Raw genomic sequence first — 11,792 nt, 5'->3', positions numbered from 1 at the left:
CTCCTCCACCACCACCACGCCGTTGTGCTGCTGCTGGACGGAGTCTTCCCCAACCTCTCCCTCTCTCCTTGCTGGATCAAGGCGTGGGGACGTCACCGGGCTGCACGTGTGTTGAACGCGGAGGTGCCGTCCATTCGGCACTAGGATCTCCGGTGATTTGGATCACGACAAGTATGACTCCCTCAACCCCGTTCTCTTGAACACTTCTGCTTAGCGATCTACAAGGGTATGTAGATGCACTCTCCTCTCTCTTGTTGCTAGTCTCTCCATAGATAGATCTTGGTGACTCGTAGGAAAATTTTGAATTTCTGCTACGTTCCCCAACAGTAATGTGGGATGCGGAGGAAGGCCTCGCACACGATGATAAATGCCGAGATGTTGAGGATAGAGTTGGAGGCTAGATCGTGGAAGTCTAGCCCGTAGTAGAACATAAGTCCACGGACGAACAAGTGGAGGGGGAATCCCAGCCCGCGGACGAAGTGTGAGGCGAACACCACCCTCTCCTAGGGCTCCGGGGTGGGGACGATCTATCCCTTGGCCGGAAGTCGATGGGTGATTTCCTTGGCCAAGTACCCGGCCTCCCGGAGCTTTGTGGTGTCCTTCTCCTTGACAGAGGAGGCCATCCACTTGCTTCCTGCTCCAGATCCAGACATGGTGGGAGTGCTTTTTTTGGACTGAAAAGGTGAGAGCTTGGGCGCTGGAGCTCGAGAATGGATGGGCAGAGGAAGAAGAAGGCGTGTGTCGTGGTGGGCGCACAACAGATGCCATGGGATGGCTAACAAGAGGAGGAGGCTCGAGGGCACTGGTGGGCTCCAGAGGCGGGGTTGGCATGAGCGAGCGTGGAACGCAAGACATACCCAGGTTCGGCGCTTTCCGGAGAGATAACACCCCTAGTCCTGCCGAGTGTAGTTTGATATGCGACAGTACAAGGTTGCTCCTAGAGCTGTATGGAGGGAGAAGGAAGGCTGGCCAAGGCTTAGGCTGCTCCTTCTCCTCGGGTGGATTCTGCTGTCTGGTGGCTAATTTCTCTATGCTATCATGCTTGCTTACTTCTCTACTTGCCCGTGTATGCGAGGGCTCCTGGGGGGGTTTTATAGGCCAACCCCCCAGGGGTACCATGGTAATGTTACAAGTTGGTGGGTCCAGGTCGTTAGCGTCTGAGGTCCCGGGCTGGGACCCGCCGGGGGCATGTGGTTCGTCGGGTTCCCCTAGGTGCGGGCAGATACGTCTCCAACGTATCTATAATTTTTGATTGTTCCATGCTATTATATTACCCGTTTTAGATTTTTATGGGCTTTACTTTACACTTTTATATCATTTTTGGGACTAACCTACTAACCGGAGGCCCAGCCCGAACTGTTTTTTTGTGTGCCTATTTCAGTGTTTTGAAGAAAAGGAATATCAAACGGAGTCCAGACGAAATGAAACCTTCGGGAGCGATCTTTTTGGAACAAACGCAATCCACGAGACTTGGAGTGGACGTCAAGCAATGAACGGGGCGGCCACGAGGGTGCCCGGCGCGCCCCCTGGGGGTGGGCGCGCCCCCACCCTCGTGGGCCCTCATTGCTCCACCGACCTACTTCTTCCTCCTATATATATCCACGTACCCTGAAAACATCCAGGAGCACCACGAAAAACTATTTCCATTGCCGCAACCTTCTATATCCGCGAGATCCCATCTTGAAGCCTTCACTCGTGCTCCGCCGAAGGGGGAATCGACCACAGAGGGCCTCTACATCATCTCCAAGGCCTCTCCGATGAGTTGTGAGTAGTTTACCATAGACCTTCGGGTCCATAGTTATTAGTTAGATGGCTTCTTCTCTCTCTTTGAATCTCAATACCAAGTTCTCCTCGATCTTCTTGGAGATCTATTCGATGTAACTCCTTTTGTGGTGTGTTTGTCGAGATCCGATGAATTGTGGGTTTATGATCAAGTTTATCTATGAGAAATATTTGAATCTCCTCTGAATTCTTTTATGTATGATTGGTTATCTTTGCAAGTCTCTTTGAATTATCAGTTTGGTTTGGCCTACTAGATTGATCTTTCTTGCAATGGGAGAAGTGCTTAGCTTTGGGTTCAATCTTGCGGTGTCCTTTCCCAGTGACAGCAGGGGCGGCAAGGCACGTATTGTATTGTTTCCATCGAGGATAAAAAGATGGGGTTTATATCATATTGCATGAGTTTATCCCTCTACATCATGTCATCTTTCTTAATGTGTTACTCTGTTCTTCATGAACTTAATACTCTAGATGCAGGCAGGAGTCGGTCGATGTGTGGAGTAATAGTAGTAGATGCAGAATCGTTTCGGTCTACTTGTCACGGACGTGATGCCTATATACATGATCATGCCTAGATAATCTCATAACTATGCACTTTTTTATCAATTGCACGACAGTAATTTGTTCACCCACCGTAATACTTACGCTATCTTGAGAGAAGCCACTAGTGAAACCTATGGCCCCCAGGTCTATCTTTTATCATACAAGTTTTCTATTTACTTTTATTTGCATCTTTTACTTTCCAATCTATATCATAAAAATACCAAAAATATTTATCTTATCATATTATTTCTATCAGATCTCACTTTTGCAAGTTTCCGTGAAGGGATTGACAACCCCTTTATCGCGTTGGTTGCGAGGTTCTTGTTTGTTTGTGTAGGTGCGTGGGACTTTTGAGGAGCCTCCTATTGGATTGATACCTTGGTTCTCAAAACTGAGGGAAATACTTACACTACTTTGCTGCATCACCCTTTCCTCTTTGCAAGTCTCTTCGAATTATCAGTTTGCTTTGGCCTACTAGATTGATCTTTCTTGCCATGGGAGAAGTGCTTAGCTTGGGGTTCAATCTTGCGGTGTCCTTACCCAGTGACAGAAAGGGTTGCAAGGCACATATTGTATTGTTGCCATCGAGGATAAAAAGATGGGGTTTATATCATATTGCATTAGTTTATCCCTCTACATCATGTCATCTTGCTTAAGGCGTTACTCTGTTCTTATGAACTTAATACTCTAGATGCAGGCAGTAGTCGGTCGATGTGTGGAGCAATAGTAGTAGATGCAGGCAGGAGTCGGTCTACTTGTTGCCGACGTGATGCTTATATACATGATCATGCCTAGATAATCTCATAAATATTCGCTTTTCTATCAATTGCTCGACAGTAATTTGTTCTCCCACTGTAATACTTATGCTATCTTGAGAGAAGCCTCTAGTGAAACCTATGGCCCCCGGGTCTATCTCTTATCATATTTGCTTTCAATCTACTTTTATTTGCAACTTTACTTTTTGCATCTATATTATAAAATACCAAAAATATATTTATCTTATCATACTATCTCTATTAGATCTCACTTTCTCAAGTGTCTATGAAGGGATTAACAACCCCTTTATTGCGTTGGTTGCGAGTTCTTTGTTTGTTTGTGTAAGTGTGTGGGACTTTGAGGAGCCTCCTACTGGATTGATACCTTGGTTCTCAAAAACTGAGGGAAATACTTACGCTACTATTGCTGCATCACCCTTTCCTCTTCAAGAAAAACCAACGCAAGCTCAAGACGTAGCAAAAAGGATTTCTGGCGGCGTTGCCGGGGAGGTCTTCGCTCAAGTCAAGACATACCAAGTACCCATCACACACTCATCTCCCTCGCATTACATTATTTGCCATTTGCCTCTCGTTTTCCTCTCCCCCACTTCACCCTTGCCATTTTATTCGCCCTTCTTCCGTTCGATCTTTTGTTACCATGTGCCTTCTTTTTGCTTGCATCTTCACTTGCTAAAAGTTTATGGATCCTCATCCACTTTCTAATCTCTTTAAGAGATCCAATTATGATGAACCTGTTGCTAGTGAGTTGAGTGCACTAGATTATCTTTATGAGGCTTTGCTTGAAATTTGTGAATCTGAAAATTGTGATGAAGTACATTATGATGCAATTCACGATAGATCTTTGAATAAAAAGCTTGATTGCAATGATTTTATTATAAATTCTATTGATGTAAATTGCGCTAATAATATGCAAAACCCTAAGCTTGGGGATGCTAGTTTTGCTATGTCCTATACTTGTTGCAATGATCATGATTGGGGTGATTCTTCGTATGATCTTGAAAATTTATTTAAGCCCCATGATGAATATGAGATTGATAATAATGTTTGCAATAATATTGAAAGTGGGTTTGGAAGAGTGTCAACTTTAGATCCCACATATTTGGAGAATGTTCAATCTTATGGTATTTTTGATAAAAGTGGGTTTGGAGAGGTCATGACTTTAGTTAATGACAATCCCACTATTTTGGAAGAGGGTTTGGAGAAGGAAGGCTAGCCAAGGCTTAGGCTGCTCCTTCTCCTCGGGTGGATTTTGTTGTCTGGTGGCTAATTTCTCTATGCTATCCTGCTTGCTTACTTCTCTACTTGCCCGTGTATGCGAGGGCTCCCCAGGGTTTTTATAGGCCAACCCCCAGGGGTACAATGGTAATGTTACAAGTTGGTGGGTCCGGGTCATCAAGGTCTGAGGTCCCGGGATGGAACCCGCTGGGGGCCTGTGGTTCGACGGGTTCCCCTAGGTGCGGGCCCCGCGCGCCTAGGGGGACGGTGCGCCGTCTTGTCGATCGTCAGGGCGAGGCCGAGTCGAGTCGTGTACAGTGGCGTTCCGTCAGGTTGCCGCTTGCTGTCGTCAGCAATGATGATGGGGGCATTGTAGCCACGCTGGCCCTGGTCAGCGGGTAGGTGAGGGGCACTGTTGCCATGCTCCGGCTGACCAGAGGCATGGGCGGGGCACTATTGCCTCGGTCATCAAGGGATGAGGACTCATCCCATCGTACGACCTGGATGGGACGGGAGCTGACCCGTGGCTGGGTTGCGGGGCACGCCACGGGTGGAGCTGGCTTGTTGGGGAAGCCTTGGTTGCGTCGGGTTTGGCTGTCTTGTACTGGTTGTCGAGGCCGAGTCGAGGTGCATGGCCGAGTCGAGCAACCCGGCCAAGCACGTGCCAGCTTGAGGGGCGATGTTGGCCCCGTTGTTTTTTAAAAGGATCCGAGTTCCGTTGCCTGCCCGGGGTTCATCCCCTCGACAATAGTCCCATAAGCTGTGAAGGTCCGCCATCTTCAGATGGGAGGGCCTTCACAGTTTCCCCCTTAAGCAAGCGAATTCTGTGAGCGCCAGGTCCGGCAGCACCCACTGTGTGCCGGTTTTTTCGGAAATCGGATCGCGGCATCCCGGCGGTGGCGGGAACCGACGAGTCCGTCGAATCTTGGAGTGATCCCTCAGGCTTCGCACGGGCGCCGCGTGGTGCCCGGAAGTCAGAGGGGCCTGACACGCCACGCGCGTGACGGGACTGGGCGACGGGCTGGGGCCCGCTGTTGCACGCCCTCATCCCACGCGCACGGATTTATTGCGGCGTCTGGGGGTCGGTTGCTCTTCCCCGTGCAGTTACTGCGCGCGTGCGTGCACACTTATTGCGGGGTAGTGGGAAAGGTGAGCGCAGACGATCCCACTCCCCCACGTTCAAACTAAGGGTTATAAATTGGGGGCAAGGGGGGCGGCGGACATTATTCTCGCTCGCGCCCTCCTGCCTCCTTGCCCTTGCTCTGCTTCTTGCGACCGCCACGCTGCGATGCCCGTTGCTTTGAGCAGAACCTCGCCGTCGTCCATCTTCTTCCTTCCTTTCTCGTCTTCCTCGATGGCGCTGTCGTCGGGCTCTTGGATGGGCTCGACCGTCATCGTCGAGGACATCGCCTACCTCTGCTCCTCGCGGCGGTTGCCGCGGAAGATGGAGGTTGACATGCGCCTGCCGCGGGGCGAGCAGAGGCCACAACCCCAGGACGCGGAGCGCGTGGTCTTCCTCACGCATTTCGAGCGCCGATTCGGGCTACCGGCGAGCACCTTCTTTCGCATGTTCCTGGAGTTCTTCAGGCTCCAGCCCCATCATCTCGGCGCCAGCACCATCGTCCAGCTTTCGGGCTTTGTTACCCTCTGCGAGGGGTATCTGGGGGTCGAGCCCATGATCGACCTGTGGGCATGCCTCTTCTCCTTGAAGCAGCAGGGGCCAATGGCCGGAGAGTTCGCCGACTGCGGTGCCGATGTTATCTCGAAGCGGTCGGGGGCGGACTACCCCAAGATACCGCTGGAGGATTCTGCCAAGAAATGGCAGAATTCCTTTTTCTACGTCGACAACTTGGGTGCGGACCGCATCAATCTTCCGACCTTCGCCATTGCGCCGCCGCGGGCGAAGATGAACTGGGGCTACTCTCCCAGGCACCCGTCGCAGGAGATTCTCAATCTCTGCGAGCGGGTGGCCGTGATGAAGACGCGGGAGGGGCTCACCGGCAACGACCTCATCGCTGCGTTCATCTCGCGTCGGGTCCTCCCGTTGCAGCGGCACACCTGCCTCATCGGCGAGCTGGCCGGTCTTCAGGACCCCAATCGCATGTTGACGACGCGTCTGTCGGTGGACCAGGTCGCGCGCCGGGTGAATGACATCTCCAAGGCCAACCTTGGGGATGACTGGCGGTTTGGCAAGGCGCCATACAGCCAGTAAAATCCAGCGCCTCTGGTGAGTATCTGGTCTCCTTATTTTGCTATTGCGCATCTCCTTGTTCGTCCTGACGCGACGCGGGAGGTGCTTCTGAACGCCATCCAACACCCTTACGCCCAGGCTCCGTCGCAGGTGGTGCGGGCGACATCAGAGGAGCCCGCGGCCCATGGTGGGGAGGAGGAGGTCGAGGTCGATGCTGGCGTTGGGCGTCGTGCAGGTAAGTCTTGTCTTGTCCTTTGTGTTTCTTGAGTGGTCGATCGCGACACAACGGGGGCGATGCTGACGCCAGTTGCTGATGTAGTGGCATTGGGCGGAGGAGGCGGTGACGCGGGCGGAGCCGGGTCGTCGCGCGGAGCGGCGCCGAGTCGTCCGCATGGGAAGGACAGCGTCGCCCCGCGGCCCCGGGCCCCGAAGCGTGCGGCCGACCCGGTCGGGAACGCGAGGCCGGCCAAGAGGAAGCGTGGCGCCGGGCATGGGCGGCCGGCCCCCGTCCCGGTCCTGACAGGGTAAGTTTCTTCTCCTGTCCACGTCCAAACGATCGAGCTGGTTTTGCTTATGCTCATTTTGCCTTCTTCTTTAGGTCGCCGATCACGCTGGCGAGGGTGGCGGCGGATGCTGTGGCCACCGAGGGGACTGCATTTTGCAGGAGCCGGTCCGACCCTGTCGAACGGGTCGAGGAGGGGGAGCGGGCCGACCCGGACCTCGGCCTGGATCCGACCGACACCGAAGGCCTGGCCTGGCGGGATAGGAACAGGGACGAGGCGGAGTTGGAGGCGGCGTCGGTCCAGGCCTGGATCGACGCTGCGGCGGCATGGGCACGAGCGAGCGAGGAGCCGACATGGCGCGAGAGGCCGGAGGGCACGGTGGTGGCCGCGACGGTCTTCGAGCCGTCGTTGGTGAGTGAGAGCGGCCGAGGAGGCCGGGCTGACGTGGTGATCCTCGACCAGAAGGTCGTGGAGGTGGAGGATGACACCCCACCGCGGGTCGATGTTGTCGAGCGGGCGAGGCCGGCGGAGGCGGCGATGGCACCGTCTTGGAGGAGGCGCCACGGGCGACGCCACGAGGGGCGTCACTGATGTTGGAGGAAGCGCCGCGGGTGGAGGTGCCGCAGGCCACCCCGGCTGCTGAGGCGGTGGTGGTGCAGCAGGCTGTCCCGGCGTCCGGGTCGTCGGCGGCGCCGGAGAGGTCGCCGGAGGAGGTGCTGGCTGCGTCGGGAGCGGCCAGCAGGGAGCATGCCCTGGTGCCCTGGCAGGGAGGGCATCGAGCCGCCGCGTCACAGCCAGCGCGGAGCTGGAGCACTGTGGTCTTTGGGCCCCAGGCCCAGGAGGAGGAGGCGATGGATGCCGTCAGCAACCGCCTGTGCGGGCGGACGGACCGGCTTGAGGCCTTCGGAGCGAACAAGAGACTTGGAGCGCGCCATGCCGGTAAGCTTCTTCTTCAACTTCTTCTTTGTGGGGGTGCGCTAGCGCACCCACTGAGTGTAGCCCCCGAGGTTCAGGCCAACTACGTAGTAGTTGGGTCGAATCTTTAGGATGTTGTTTTTGTTCTGACCGCCGACTTTTTCAGCAACTCGATGCCTACCGGGTCGGTGCCTTCAACCACCTCCTGGGCAAATACGGGGAGCTCAAGGAGCAGCTCGCTTCCAAGGAGGAGGAGCTCCGCGTTGCCATAGGTATCTTCACGTTCTTCTCTAGTGGGGACGCGCTAGCGCACCCACTGGGTGTAGCCCCCAAGATTCGGGCCAACTGTGTAACAGTTGGGCCAAATCTTAAGTCTTGCTTTTTTCTTTCCCGAGTCTTCCTTTTTACAGCCGAGGTGTTGCCCCGGCAGACCCGACTGCTCTGGGCCGGTCATCACTATGACCGGCTTGTCACCGACACCGGCCGTCTTGGTGCCGAGGTGGCGCAGGCGAGGGCGGAGGCGGCAGCGGCCCGGCGGTCGCTTGACGAGGCCAACCAGCTGCGGGAGCAGTTGACGGGCCATAAGAGTCGCCTCGAGGCCGAGGTGGAGCTCCTTAAGGCGAAGGCCGCCAAGGTGGTGGAGGCACAGCAGGCCCTGGTCGAGGCGGACCAGCAACGTGGCAGGCTAGCCGATGACAAGGGCCGGCTCCAGGCCGAGGTGGAACGCCTAAGGGAGCAGGCTGCCATGATGGAGGGGCCCGATGGGATGAGGCCCGTCGTCGCGAGGCATCCGAGAAGGCGGCTGATGACAAGGACACCGAGTTGAAGGCGGCCCTTGCCAAGGTGGCTGACTTGGAGAAGGCGCTCCAGGAGCGCGATCGCACCATTGATCGGCAGCGGCACGGTACGTTGCTTGAAGCGCAGCACCTGGAAGAATCCTTCTCCAGTAAGTGCTTTTCTTGGGTTTTGCCGGGTTGGGATCCGGCCATTTGTCCTTGTTGTTCTTTTTCCTGACTTGCTTCGTTTTCCGGCAGGGGCCTTCTCGGAGATGCATCAGCTGGCAGAGGAAGTCGTCCGCTTCTAGCACGACCCGTCGGGAATCGTTGGGTCCGGGACCGACCCGCAGGTGGCGTGGACCTTCACGGAAATCATGACCGCCGAGGCCCGCCTACGGGTCCTGGGAGAGCAGATGGGGAGGCTGTCCCAGGCCAGCACGGCGATGACGATGGCCCTTTGGCCGGGCTCCGTTGAGCCGAGCAGCTTCACGTGTCTGGCGCGGTGGTTGGAGATGGGGCCAGACCGGCTCCACGAACATGCGTCTCCGTCGCTCGTGCCTGTGCGGAGATCGTGCTCCGGTTCATGATGTCTTGGCATCCGGACCTGCAGCTGGACACACTGATGGGCCAGTGAGCCGGCTCGGAGCAGCTGTTGCAGGAGCAAGCCGGCCGGATTGCCTCCCGGGCCAGCTACATCGTCGAGTTCGCCTTCCACGACGAGTTCCACCCGGAGCGGGCGAAAGACGGCAGGGTTGTGGCCGGTGACGACTTCGGCCTGCTTCTTCACGAGCCGGAGGGTAGCTCTGAGGAGACAGGCGTCTATCGCGACGGGAGTGTCGAGGAGGACACTGGGACCTCGCTGGACCCGGAGGCTGCCAGGGGAGAGCCGTCGACGTCGCGACTTGGCGCTGGAGATGCCTGAGTTGTCTCGGTAGAATTTGTTAGGTAGCAGGTCCACCCACCCACTGGGGTTTCTGGGTGTAATGAACTCGGGCCGTGGGCCTTTAAATATTTATGTGTATATGTCATGATTTTTCTTACTCTTGCTTTTCGTTTTTTGAACCGATTTCTTGCGTTTTTCCTTTCTCAAACCTCCCCCCGCGAGTCAGACGAACGAGGCTCCAGTCCGTGACAAGGAGTTCGGCTCTTTGAGAGGAGCGTACAGTACTTAGGTTTTTCAAAATGTTGAGCGTGAGTGAAACACCCACTAGGCCGGCTGGTGGCGACCCAGCAGAGCCGGTTGGTGAGCAGCCGGTCGTGCGGTTGTTTTTTTTCAGTGACGGGCGGGTTGATCGACCCGGCAGCCTTTGACTTGGTGTTTGAAGTGTGCAGGGGCTCTGACCTATTATGATTGCCAGCCGACAGCCGAAGCCAGGTCTATGGCTTAGGGCGAAGTGGGGGGCCGCAGTGCCCTTAGCGCGTCAAGAATCACCAAGTAAGGCGGCGGGGTGGCGATCAAGTCGGCCAGCCCCCAAGCCCCCGGGTCGAGCGAGTAGGACCGGTGGCTGGGTTTAGGAGCATGATGATGCTAAAAAGTAGGGACACGATAATTTGGTCGAGAAAAGTCTGTGGCACCCCGGCTCAGAGAAAACCGGAATGCCCCGCATTCCAGCCCAGAGATCGAGGAGAAGTCTTCTGGAATACAGCACTGCTTAGCATAGAACAAACCAGCTCTTTATTACAATCTATTTGGGTACAATGGTTACATCGGGACGGCGACACTACACCTACCACTGTTGCTCTATGCAAGCAGTAGAACAACTCGAAGCAGCGGAATAACTCTAGCAGCGGAACGACGGCAATGGTGGTGAACTCCACTCCGCAGGGACTCTGGCTGGAATGCTTATCCTAGCTCGCACGAACGGAAACCACGACAAGCAAGCAATCAAATCCGGCATGACCTGCAAACTGGCATGACACGCTAGGTCAGTACATTGAATGTACTTGCAAGCTCACAATAACCAGAAGCATTCAAGACAGACAACAGTATGGCAATTACAGCTTAAACAGGAATTATCATGAGATCATCAGAATAACATAACATGAACATGATACAGCTAACACAACATGAACATATTAATCCAACAATACTAGCATGCAACATGATGACACTATATGCACAACTTATTCTGCTCGGGTTACCTCGTAACCAACACGTGCATCACTTACCAACCTCGGACATCACACGATCATCTCAGGATCAAATCAAGCTTGGTATAAACAATACCGTAGTAATCAGTAAATGACCACAAGGAGCTTGATCTTTACCCACGACTCTCGCACAACATCATGAATATACAACAACTCGGTATCCTCGATACCATCGTGATCCTTACGGCGATCACAACCACGACCAACACTTGGTCCCAAACCGTGATCCTTACAGCGATCACAACCCAACCAACACTTGGCCTGTGACCCTTACGGCGATCACAACCAACTTATCTCATTGTTATTAAGCACAATATTCTTATTATTGTTGACTCATGGTGTGACCTACTTTCGACCTGGGCCCTTATCCGCGGGCGCTGTTATCGATAGATTTAATATACACTCTACAGAGGTTAGTACACTGAACCCACACTACGGAACCCATGGCCTCGCACTCCCATTCGGGTGGACCAACGACGTTCCGACAAAACCGTCCTACTGCCATGACACTCTCCCGGCCACTTCGACTCACTCCCCTCTGGGCTAAGTCATGTGTGGCCCCGTGTCTACCTCCAGACAGCTCAACCACCACCGTCGTGGCCCAAAACAATAAACCATCCCAAACGGGGACATGTGCACATAACAACAACAACAGACACACAAGGCTTATGTCCGCCTACCTGATCAGGGTAGCGCGCACCCATAACCTTCCCTCGTTGGAGGCACCGGCGAGAGGCACGACAATTGACCCAGTTAGGACCGTCCCATACCAGTAAGCGTGGTTGCACTGGGCACCATGACTCAGCCAACAGTTGTTCAAGTTCAATTTAATCCGGTTAACTTGAATGCAAATATGCTGAGCCATGATAAAATGCATGATATCAACATAATTATGAGGGTATCACATAACTATCCACCATATCAACAATAAATCATATCCACT

The sequence above is a fragment of the Triticum aestivum genome, chromosome 5B (genome assembly GCF_018294505.1).
Source record: "Triticum aestivum cultivar Chinese Spring chromosome 5B, IWGSC CS RefSeq v2.1, whole genome shotgun sequence".
Lineage (NCBI taxonomy): Eukaryota > Viridiplantae > Streptophyta > Magnoliopsida > Poales > Poaceae > Triticum > Triticum aestivum.
The sequence above is the reverse complement of the archived record's forward strand: the minus strand, read 5'-3'. Positions refer to the sequence as shown.